At 35.0% G+C, this 12649-nt stretch overlaps 1 long non-coding RNA gene across 1 annotated transcript; it reads right to left on the bottom strand.

The window, feature by feature from the left end:
- Positions 1–7572: 7572 nt before the first annotated feature.
- Positions 7573–11749, bottom strand: LOC125246690. Its single transcript, XR_007179944.1, has 4 exons — positions 11612–11749; positions 10523–11411; positions 8181–8302; positions 7573–7936 (listed from the first exon to the last, which is right to left on the bottom strand). It is a non-coding gene; the product is annotated as an uncharacterized LOC125246690 (long non-coding RNA).
- Positions 11750–12649: the final 900 nt, after the last annotated feature.

Genomic DNA, 12649 nt, shown 5'->3' on the forward strand with positions numbered 1-12649 from the left:
TAAGATATTAGCTGTGCAGAAATACAATTGAAAATAATATTTAATTTGTAATGTTGCATTAACATAAATAGTTAAAATAAATAGTAAGAGATTAAATAAAAAGATATATTGGTTAAAGTTAAATATTTAACAAGAAATTAGCATATCAAATTGTAAAAACACAGGAAAAAGAAAGAGAGGAAAAAGTTGAAAATTATAATCTAATTAAATAATAAATTGAGAAATTAGTAAGAAGAAATAAATAAATAAAAATAAAAGTGTAAAATAAGATTAGTTAAATTAATTAAAATAATGGCAGCCACTACACCAGTGGAAATGTTAGGGTCAAAATACCCATTATGTAAGGTTTTAATAGACAAAATGTCTAAGAAATGGCAAAAGAGAACTAAAGATATGATGACAAAATGGCCTAAAGAAGGAACATTTGATGTGTCATTATGTGAGGAAATGGAAACTCTCATAAAAAATTATAATGTAAAAGAGAGAAGTGTAAAAAGACAAAACAGAGAGGCAAAAAGAGAAAAAGAAAAAGCAATACTGGCATTGTTTAAAAAAGAAGGAGAAGAAATATTAAAAAATATAAAGCAGGCAAGGAAAATATTAAAAGAAGTAGATAAAGAAACAAAGAAAAAAGAAGACATGATCACTAAACCACCTCCATATTTACCACCAGAAGGTCAGTTTCCAATACTTAAGGGATTGGTAGAAGTGTCAGGAGCAATGCAAATGGAGGGACAAGTTGAATTAGAAAAAGAAAAACAATTAGGACCAGATGTAAGATGAAAAACAACTCAAAGTAAACAAATTAGCAAGACTTTGCCTTTAGACTGCTATGAACAGGCACGAACTGCTTTAGAAAAAATAAAAACAGAGTATGCAGGGAAATCACTTAGGAAAGAAGACAGTGAAATCGATATGCAAGCTCAGATAATTGAAGAGACAATAGATAAAAGAATCAGAGAAACACAGTCACCAAAATCAGAGTTTCATTGTACTATGATATATGACCCTGAGAGAGATATAAAAACAGAAACAAAGTGGCAAGAGAAAACTGGAAAGAGAAAGATTCAGTTAACATCACATTGTATCATAATAGGAAAACAGGAAGCAACAATGAGAATAGTCGACAATGAATTTACAAAAAAATGGTTCAATGTGCCCAATTCTGTTCCACATGTTTCCTTATATGTAGGAAAAAAAAATTGAAGCAAAAGATTTAGGTCCAATGATGAAAATTGCTGAACAATGTCAGTGGAAATCAACAATAAATCCATTGATTTTTCATTCTGCTGATAAGAATTTTATTAAAATTTTGTGTACAACTGACTTAATTGGTATTCCTTAAGAAATAGTTATAAACAACAAAATTCAAGCACAAATGATAAAAACTGAATCAATGGAAATTGTTGAAAATAATCTAATTAAGGAGCTAGAACAACAAGTACCAACTGAATTATGGCCTCAGTATGCAACAGATGTAGGATTAGTGAAATCAGCTAGTCCAATAAAAATACAGCTTAAACCAGGAGCATGTTTACCGAGAAAATTACAATATCCACTAAAACCTGAAGCAGAAGAAGGAATAAAAGATACTATTGAAGGACTAGTAAAAGCAGGAGTGTTAGTAGAAACAAATAGTTATTGCAATACTCCAATTTTTCCGGTAATTAAAGCTGATAAAACTAAATGGCGTCTTGTACATGATTTACGAGCAATAAATTAAATAACAAAAGATTGGCCAGCTGTTGTACCAAATCCACATACATTATTGACAAATATTCCTCCAGATGCTAAATATTTCACCGTAATTGATTTGTGTAATGCCTATTTCAGTATCCCTGTAGCGGAAGACAGCAGATATTTATTTGCATTTACATATGCTGGAAAGCAATATACCTATACTCGAATGTCACAGGGATTTAAACATTCACCTCATATATTCAATCAGGTTCTTAAGGCTGACTTGGAAGATCTAATAATAGACAGTACTTTGTTACAGTATGTAGATGATTTAATGATTTGTTCAACAACAAGGGAACAATGTCATAAAGATTCTATCAAAGTACTTACACAATTAGCACAGGGAGGTCACAAGGTATCTAAAGCTAAACTACAATATTGTCAGCCACAAGTTGAATATTTAGGGAGATTAATTTCATATGGGACAAGAGCAATATCACCAGCTCAATTAGAAGGTATAAGTAAGGCTCCATTACCACAAACTGTGAAACAAATGATGACCTTATTAGGAATGACTGGTTTCAGTGCTGAATGGATTGAGGACTATGCTATAAAGATGCTCCATTAAGAGAAATTATGAAACAGGCAAGAGTGCGAGAATTAAGTAATTCATTAAAATGGACTACAGATGCATTGATAGCATTTGAATCTATCAAAAAAGAATTACAAAGAGCACCTGCTTTAGGAAATCCTGAATATGATAAGGAATTTCATTTATATGTGGCAAACAGAGTTGATGGCTATGCTTCAGCTGTTCTGATGCAAAACACTTGTAGTGGCAGGAAAAAAACAGCCCATAGCTTATTATAGCACCAAGCTGGATCAAGTAGCACAAGGGTACCCCCCGTGTTATCAAGGTTTAGCAGCAGTATATTATGCTTATGAGAAAGCATCAACAATAACCATGGGATATCCAGTAACTATTTATGCTCATCATAAAATTGTGGAATTGATAGAACAAGGAAAATTTGTTCTAACTCAAGCTCGTATTCTTGCATATTCATCATTACTTACATACCCAGATGTTACCATTAAGCGATGTGATACAGTTAACCCAGCTGAATTAATTCCTTTGGGCTTTGAAGGAGAACCACATGATTGTATAGCTAATTCATTGGCTTTCACGAGATTACGACCAGATCTTGAATCTACACCAATCACTGAAGCTGAAGTTGTTTATTTTGTGGATGGTTCAAGTTTTAAAGATCATCTAGGAAACCATGCAGGATATGCAGTGGTAAGAAAAGACATGGATGAATTTGTACCAGTAATATCCCAACACTGTGCACAGCCTTGCTCTGCTCAATTAGCAGAATTAAAAGCTCTCACAGTTGCTTGTCAACTAGCAAAGGGACAAATAGCAAATATTTTTACAGATTCAGCATATGCTCATGGAGTTTGTCATCTGTTTGGAGCAGTTTGGAAACAAAGAGGTTTCAAAAAGAGTGATGGTACTCCCATTCAACATGCTGAACAAATAATTAAATTAATTTCTGCTATGATGCTTCCAAAACAATTAGCAGTGATTAAATGCCAAGCGCACAAGAAAGGGAATTTGTATATAATAAAAGGAAATAATATGGCGGATTTTGAAGCAAAGAAGGCCTCTGGGTGTCAGGTTGCAATATTATCTCCAATAGTGCTAATTGAACCACAATTGCAAATAGATGATATTGTTCGGATTCAACAACAAGCAGGTCCATATGAGCAAACTATGTGGCATCAAAGAGGGGCAACAAAAGATGCACAAGATATTTGGCGTTCACATGAAGGACAAATTGTTGCACCAACTGCACTTTTAAATATTCTTATTCCTGATGCGCATGGTTTTGACCATTGCGCGAGGGGGGAAGTGATAAGGAAAATTAAACAGCAGGGATATTGATCCCCATATTTATATGCAACAGTAGAAAACTTTTTGTCTACATGTGAAGTTTGTGCCAAATACAATGTAAGAAAAGGAATAGCAACACCAATAGGTCATATTCCAGTGCCAGAAGGACCATTTAAACATGTGGTCATGGATTATGTGGATATGATAAAGCGTGTACAAGGGAAAAAAAATATATGCTTGTTATAATAGACAGGTTTAGCAGATGGGTGGAAGCAGTGCCTTCAGCGGATGAGGGAGCAGGAACAGTAACAAAATTTTTGACAAGAAAAGTAATACCTGGATTTGGAATACCATCAGAAATAAGTTCAGACAATGGTTCTGCATTTATTCAAAAAACTGTTAAACAAGTACAGCATTTAAGAATAAAACAGAGGTTAGGAGCAGTGTACCACCCAGAATCTCAAGGAATTTGTGAAAAATGCAATGGTATTCTTAAGGCTAAACTTAATAAAATATGTGCAAGTACGAAACTCAACTGGGTTGATGCTTTGCCGCTGGCACTAATGAGTTATCGCATGCAAACTAACAGGATTACACATCTAACACCGCATGAAATGCTTACGGGTCGACCCATGCCTGTGCCATATTGCAGAGGTCCTTATAAAGGACCCCTGTTAGAACAATTACAAATGGAACTAAGATCTTATATGAAGAAACTAACTGCCATACATAAAGCTATATATTTACAGGAAACGAGAAAGCAGCCTAGTGAAGAGACAGAGACTTGTCCAGTTGTTCCAGGGGACCAGGTATACTTAAGAGTCTTCAGGAGGAAGTGGAATGAACCTAGGAGAGAGGATCCTTACACAGTGGTGGTAGCGACTCCAACAGCAGTTCAAGTGGAAGGAAAAACTGCCTGGTATCATCTAAATCACTGCACAAGAGTTCCCAAAGAAAGGAAGGGAAGAGAAGAGCAGCAAAGTGAAACAGGTGATACAGAAAAATCAGAGACACAAAATGAAAGGATGGAGAATGCTGAAAATTCAGAACAAGATGAGCAGGGAGCTGAGCAAAATGGAGAAAACCAACAAAGTGAGAGTAATACGTCCACTAATGCATCTGACGATCATCATATGCTTATTGCATCTGACAAGACAAGCTCAAGGTATCAACACCACTCAGATTTCCCAGTTATTGACTTCTCAGCCCTCAAACAGTCCTAACAACAACTCAATAACAACCCCAATAGAAAAAGAATTGGTTAATGAGCAAAAAATATCAAAGCAACGTAGAAATGTTAAAGATAAACAAATTGATGATTATAGTAATGAAGATATTTTTTGGGAAACAGCACAAAATAATGAATGGTATAAATGGGCAACATTTACTGCAAGAGAACTAGGAATGGATAATTGTTTGTTATGCTCTAAATCACCGTTAAATAAGGTAATAGTAGTTCCAAATCCACATGATTTTCAAAAATGCGCTACATTCAATAGAAACTTTTGCCATGCGAGTGTCTCTATTAGACCTTACTGTTCAGCTGAATGCTTAGGCTTTATAGGAAATTCTGTACATCAGAATCGTTTTAGTAGACCACATTGGGGAGATTGGTGTAGATATTGGGATGTAAATGCAAATATTAAATTAAGAGAAGGAAAAGTAGAAATCCCAAAATGGTATAAAATAGATTATAGTCAAGAATTTGAATGCTTTAACAAATCAGAAGGAAATCTTAATTTAGGAAAATTTAAAGGAAAATGTACTACTATTTGGAATTTAGATAGAGAAAATGCTTGGCAGTCACATACTCCTGGAAGAGCCCCACCACTTCAAGCATTAGGTATTAGGAACGGTAAAGAAATAAATCCAAATGAAGAAGAATGTAAAGATCAAACTATAGCATTACCTTCAATATAAGTATATGAGGATCAAACAAATATAGTAGCGGATTTCTTTTGGGATTGTGGAAAAGGAAGACTTTTAGCATCTTTACCACTGAAATGGAAAGGAATCTGTGCTAGAGTACGACTAATACAGGAAATTACAATGGCACAATGGGACCCCAATAACACTGAAGTAGAAGGTAAAAATAGGGTGCTTCTCAATTCTTATTTGTGCATCCTCGTTTCCTTTCCTTGCTTCCTTTCCTTACGTCTTAGCTCCACCTCTTCAGGATGCGAGGGAAGGAAGCAAGGAAAAGAAGCGAGGACGGAGGAATTGAATCAAGTGAAATGATATATCCTCGCTCCCTTTAGCATCACTTCAAAGCGTCATCAGCTGCACTTCAGGGACCTATCCATATGTTAAAAAAGTTTGGTTATTTTAAAAAATTATAATAAATATTAATAAAGCAAGATGCCCCGTTGAAATATATGAGGTATAAAGTTTATTTAAACTGTAAAAGTAAAGCATACATTTATATTATTGTGACAGATATGGAGGGGGAGGAGAATTTATACGTGCGTCACGTTTCTCGATGAGAAAGACTTCCGCAAAGGATGCACCTATGTATCTTTGCTCATGACTCCTCAGGAAGCCTCCTCACTCCTCGATCCTCGCCTCCTCGCGGTGCAATTAGAGAATTGAGATGTCCTTCAAGATGGCTGAGCTCGATCGTATTCCGGGTCATAGGATGGAGGACGGAGGAGCGAGGAGACGAGGAGGGATATTAAGAAGCACCCATAGAACTAAAAGAGCTTACAAACCAGACCCTAGAGTAACAATAGATTTAATTGGTCAACCTAGAGGCATACCTGAAAAATATAAAGCAAGAAATGAAATTAAATCAGGGTTTGAATCAATATTTATATGGGTCTCACAAAATAAAAATACAGAATGGATTAATTATATTTATTATAATCAGCAAAGATTTATTAATTATACTGATGATGCTTTAACTGCATTAGGAGAACAATTACATGAAACAAGTAAAATGACATGGCAAAATAGACAAGCTCTTAATTGCTTATTGGCAGACAAAGGTGGTGTTTGCATTATGTTTGGAGATCAGTGTTGCACTTTTATACCAAATAATACTGCACCAGGAGGAAAGTTTAGTGAAGCTATGCTTAAAATAAGAAGTTTAAGAGCAGAAGTTGCAGAAAATGCTGGAAGAGATGAAAAAGTATGGGATTGGTTAGATTTGAAATTTGGAGCATTAGGAGCATGGTTTGCTAAATTAGGAATATTTTTAGGAGTTGCTGTTTCAATAGGGGGGATATTGTTTTGTTGTATACTTCCTATATTATATCATTAAACTGAATGACTTAATTAAGTCACTAGGTAGCATAACTAAGAATTCTGGATTTTGAAACTACCCTCTGGGAAAAGAATAGTAAAATGAGGCTTTTAGCCTCAGAGGGTGGAAATGAAGAAGTTTTTGGTGTGATAAAATAGAGTATAATATAGCATAATACAATGTGTGGTACTTAACAATTAAAATCATATGCATGTCAGAAGTAGGCCTTCATGTACTGGAAAACATGTAGGCCTGATTCTAAATAGGGTTTGCTGTGCTTACAGAAATTTTAATCACAAAGCGTGTGTGAATGTAAATTGAAGATTCTATTTTGAAGAAAGAGAAAAATATGGTCAAATAACTTGGCCCCAGATCATATCACATAGTATAAATATGAGCCCAAAAGGGTGGGCAGACAGCTGTGTTAACTCTGCAGATATAACAAGCTCCGCTTGTAATAAAGCGTGTATTCTGAATCAAAGATTTCGAGAAGTGTTTTGTTTTTATAAAAAGAAGAAACCACAACAACTGCAAGTGTTTAAAAATGAAAATAGCGATGGCTCTTGTCTCTGTGAATACAGTAAGAAATGATGGTAACTTTAACCACATTTAACAGTATATTAGCAACATGCTAACAAAACATTTAGAAAGACAATTTACAAATATCACTAAAAATATCATGATATCATGGATCATGTCAGTTATTATTGCTCCATCCGCCATTTTTCGCTATTGTCCTTGCTTGCTTATAGTCTGATTATTCAGCTGTGCACAGATCCAGACGTTACTGCCTTGTCTAATGCCTTGAACATGGGCTGGCATATGCAAATATTGGGGGCGTACATATTAATGATCCCGACTGTTGCATCACAATCTGTTTTCAGATTCACCTGTTTTCCAGAGGTCTTTTAAACAAATGAGATTTACATAAGAAGGAGGAAACAATGGTGTTTGAGAGTCACTGTATGTCATCTCCATGTACTGAACTCTTGTTATTCAACTATGGCAAGGTATATTAAATTTTCAATTCTAGGCCACCTTTATGATTCTCAACTGCGTTCAAAACTGAATGATGTTTGTGTGCCGCTCCTGTATGAGGTGCACATGAAGGAATCACATCCCTAAGAAAAGAAAAGGTAAATGTTAGTAAACATTTCTAATCTTAGATTGTCCGAGGTGGCATACCAGTGCATGCATAAGTGATTGACAATTAATGGATATGGTCACACGCTTTATATGTGTTGATGGGGCATCAACAACCTTATGTCATGCAAGTTCAAAACATTCACACCTAAGCAGAAAATGGAGAACACAGTTAAAGGGATAGTTCAACCAAAAATTAAAATTAATCCATGATTTACTCACCCTCAAGCCACCCAAGGTTTATATGATTATATCCTTTCAGATGAACACAATCAGAGATATATTTAAATATCCTTAGTCCTCCAAAGTTTATAGGCTATTGGTTGTGAATGGTACCCCAAATTCTGAAGACAGAAAAAAAAAAAAAAAATGCATCCATCTATTAAAAAATAAAAAAAATCCAATCATATTTTATACTTTCATAAACTTTCATAAACATAAAGGCAAATGTTGGATCACAATAATTAGGAACCAGTTTCGCCAACTTGACACTTGGTTGGAAGTCAACTTTAGAGGCATAAACAACAACAAAAAAAAAAAAAGAAAGAAAGAAAAAAAAATGAGTGAGTGAAATTATGTCGCCACATGTTGAAGCTCTGAAGGTCAACTAATTGAATTAATGCAATCTCTGAATGCGTGTGTTTATGTGCATATGACAATTCCAGAAAATTACAAAAACATGAGTGGCTATTTAAAGCACGCACTACACAGTTTATGCTAATTTGAGAGGGCTGGAGTACCTGTTTTCATTGGTCAGAAATTGGCTGGCTAGAGTGACACATATGTCAATGCAGATCACAGTCATGCCAATAAAGGACTTTAAGTTGACAACTGTAATTCCACAATGTTCTTAACTCTGGGAGAACGTGTATATTTGAAGACCATACATCAGTATCAATACACAAAACACTGCTTCAGGAAGCATCAAAACATTATGAATCAGTGTATTGAATCATGAATCGGATCGCGTGTCAAACTGCCAAACTGCTGAAATCACGTGACTTTGGTGCTCTGAACTGCAGATTCGATACACTGATTATTTTATGCTCCAAACCTTCCTAAGCAGTGGTTTGAAATCGGCCATCACTAAATAAGTCCTTATTTAGTTTTTTTGGTGCACCAGAAATATTCTCATCGCTTTATAATATTAATATTGAACCACTGTACTCACATGAACTGATTTAAATATGTTTTTAGTACTGTTATAGATCTTGACAGAGGAAATGACTATGGATTTCAACTAAAATATCTTAATTTGTGTTCCGAAGATTAATGAAGGTCTTACGGGTTTGGAACGACATAAGGGTGAGTAATAAATGACAAAATTTTCATTTTTGGGTGAACTAACCCTTTAATGAGAGGCTTAATAACTGCTAGCTTGAACGGTCGTGGGATGTGACCTAGAGATAAAGACGAGTTGATAATATTGAGAAGAGGCTCTTCTGCTACAGGTAACAGCTCTTTCAGTAGTTTAGTGGGTATTGGATCTAATAAACATGTTGTTGGTTTAGACGCAGTGATAAGTTTATTTAGCTCTTCCTGTCCTATAGTTGTAAAGCACTGCAACTGTTCTTGAGGGGCGATAATTGAGGTTGAATCATAATACTCTGTTAAAGGTTGTACATTTACAATTGTATTTCTGATGCTTTCGATTTTCTCAGTGAAGAAATTCATAAAGTCATTACTATTAAACTTTAATGAAATGTTTTGTTCTGGTGATGTCTGTTTATTTGTTAATCTAGCCACTGTACTAAACAAGAGCCTTGGATTGTTTTGGTTATTTTCTATGAGTTTGCGGAGATGGTCGGCCCTGGCTGCTTTAGAGTCTTTCTATAACGAGACAAACTTTCTTTCCACGCGATTCTGAAGACCTCTAAACGAGTTTGTCTCCATTTGCGTTCTAGATTACGAGGTTCTCTTTTGATAGCGTGAGTAATACTGTTGTACCAAGGTACAGTATTTTTCTCTCTAACCTTTTTAAATCTCATCGGTGCAACAGTATCTAATATACCTGTGAAAATGGCGCACATTCTGCTAGTCATTTTCTCGAGATCATTTGTCAGCACTTTGCGGTAGAATTTCTATATCAGTTGGATTGATTCCATGTGATATAATTAAATCAAGTGTATGATTAAAACAGTGGGTGGGTCCAGTGACATTTTGTTTTACCCCAAAGGAGTTTAGTAAATCTGTAAACACAGCCCCTAACTCATCATTTGTATTGTCTACATGAATGTTAAAATCTCCAACAATCAGCGCTTTATCGACATTGACCAATAGGTCTGAGAGAAAGTCTGCAAACTCTTTTAGGAAATCAGCATAAGGCCCTGGAGGTCTATAAACGGTAGCCAAAGTAAGAGATAGTAGCGACTTTTTACTTATATCTGAGAGTGTAACATTTATCATAAGAATTTCAAATTAATTTGTTTTCTGAGTAACTTTAAGAATATCTCTATAGGTTGTTGTTGATTAAATGATCACAGATAATAGTCTTGATGTAATTTGCCTTACTGAAACATGGCTTAAACCAAATGATTATTTCGGTTCTAATGAGTCTTGTCCACCTGACTACTGGAGGGTCCGAATCTGTCATTCCACGGCCTCCAGTTCCAGCTGCACTGCATGCAGCTCGAACGTGTCCTCACGTGCACTCAAAGGTAGAGATGTGTTCCCTCACCGTAAAAGAGAGAATGATATGTTATAGATTTGATTTTAAGAGAAAAAACAAGCAATTAGGAAGCAACTCGACAGAGCTCGAACTCAAACAACGCGGCAGCAACAAACGGGAAATGTGCCCAATGTGCCCAGCACAGCACTTGATGATGTTATGAGTTTATACATAACGGTAGAATTTCCTTCTGTAAAGAGTGTAGCATAATTAAATGTTAAATGCATTTATGTAATAAGTTCACTTATATGTGGGCATTTCCATGATTAAACGTGTGTCTTTAATAGCAAGCTATATTCATATAATCTTTTTTTTTTTTTTTTTTTTTTATAACATGTTTCACATGCAAGCAGGACATTATCAGCAGTGTAACTGATTATGACAAAATAATTGAATATCTGATTTCATGTGACAAGTCAAATTATCATTTCCACTCTTGCAAACAGAGGTAGGTTATGCGGTGCGGAGAGACATCAGGTATCATTGAAACATTTTGAGCCCAATTTGTAATAATTTTAAAGAATTCAATAATATTAATGTAAACTTTCTGACAGTGTGTGGGACATCCAACTGTCCAAGAAGGGGCAAAACTGATTCACAGATATGGTGATAAATATGTACAGGAATTGACTAATTTTAATTTAAGACTTTGAGACTTTAACAAATGCTTGATAAAATGTTTGATAAAGGGTTGAAACCAACACATACTTACCATTGCAAATATTTGCCTTTGCAGCTTTCTGTCTCTTCTGTATATTAACGAAAGGCCCTTTTGGTCTTTTCAGCTGAAACAAGAGAAAAGAAAATATCATTATTTATAATATATAGGATTGAATATAGAAAAAAAAGTACTTATTGACCTTACAATTTTTGGATTTTACATTATTAGGCATTAAAAGCATATTGTGGTTACTTTGTATTGACAACAAATATCACATTAAAACTACAAATACTGTGGTAAAAGCATGGTAAGTGTTGTTTTTACCTTATGCTTCTACTATTGTTACAACCACGCCTGTCCCGGACTTCATCACCTGTTCGCACTTCCCTCATCAGCTTCCTGCTTCGCCCTGGATTCCCTGCACCTGTTCATTGTCATTAGCACTCCCTTTAAGTTGGACTCACTCCTTGCACTCCCTGTCCATTTTTTTTTTATTGTTGTATACCTCATTTTGTGTGTAAACTGTTCTGTTTCCTTGTTTAATAAATACCACTGTTTGTTTGAAGTCTGTATACAACTCATCCCTGCTGCAGCTACACTGCTACTGTACCGATTACAAATACCATTTTGAAAATACACTTGTACTACTTTGAACCTGAATATGATTAACTGACTGAAGGTCTATTGCACGTCATGTGACAGTGTTTAATCACCCTAGTTTAGTAAAGTGTTTACATTTAGAAAGCAATGAAAAGCAAAACCTCAGCGGAGGTGAAAGATATAATCCAGTGACTGAACATGAGGGAGTCTGATTAATCTGATTAATATCGGCAAACAGAAAAGACATTATATCAAACAGCGTATTTATGACTAGTTACCAATATCTGGCAACTAGCATAGTTGTTGAAGGTGGAGGTCATGGTAATATGATACACAGATTTGTCATATGTATGTAATACTGTCATTGCATGTTTTATTAACTTAGACACACATTTAAATCAATGCTATATTATAAATAGCATTGATTAAAATGGTCAAAGTATCAATTCTTTCAGTTCAATGTGAATAAAGAATATGTATGTTCACTGAAGTAACTAATGGATCCAAAGCAATCTTCCAGCTGTAACCTCTACACTCTTAAAAATAAAAGTTCCAAAATGGGGGTTTTACAGCAATGACATAGAAGAACCATTTTTGGTTCCCTAAAGAACCCTTTAATGAACAGTTCTTAAAATAACAATTTCTTTCTTAGTGTGAAGAACATCTAAAAATCTAAATAACCTTTTTCTACTATAAAGAACCTTTTGTGGAATGGTGGAATGGAAAGTTTCCATGGATGCTAAAGGTTCTTCATGGAACCAT

This window comes from Megalobrama amblycephala, linkage group LG15 (genome assembly GCF_018812025.1).
Source record: "Megalobrama amblycephala isolate DHTTF-2021 linkage group LG15, ASM1881202v1, whole genome shotgun sequence".
Lineage (NCBI taxonomy): Eukaryota > Metazoa > Chordata > Actinopteri > Cypriniformes > Xenocyprididae > Megalobrama > Megalobrama amblycephala.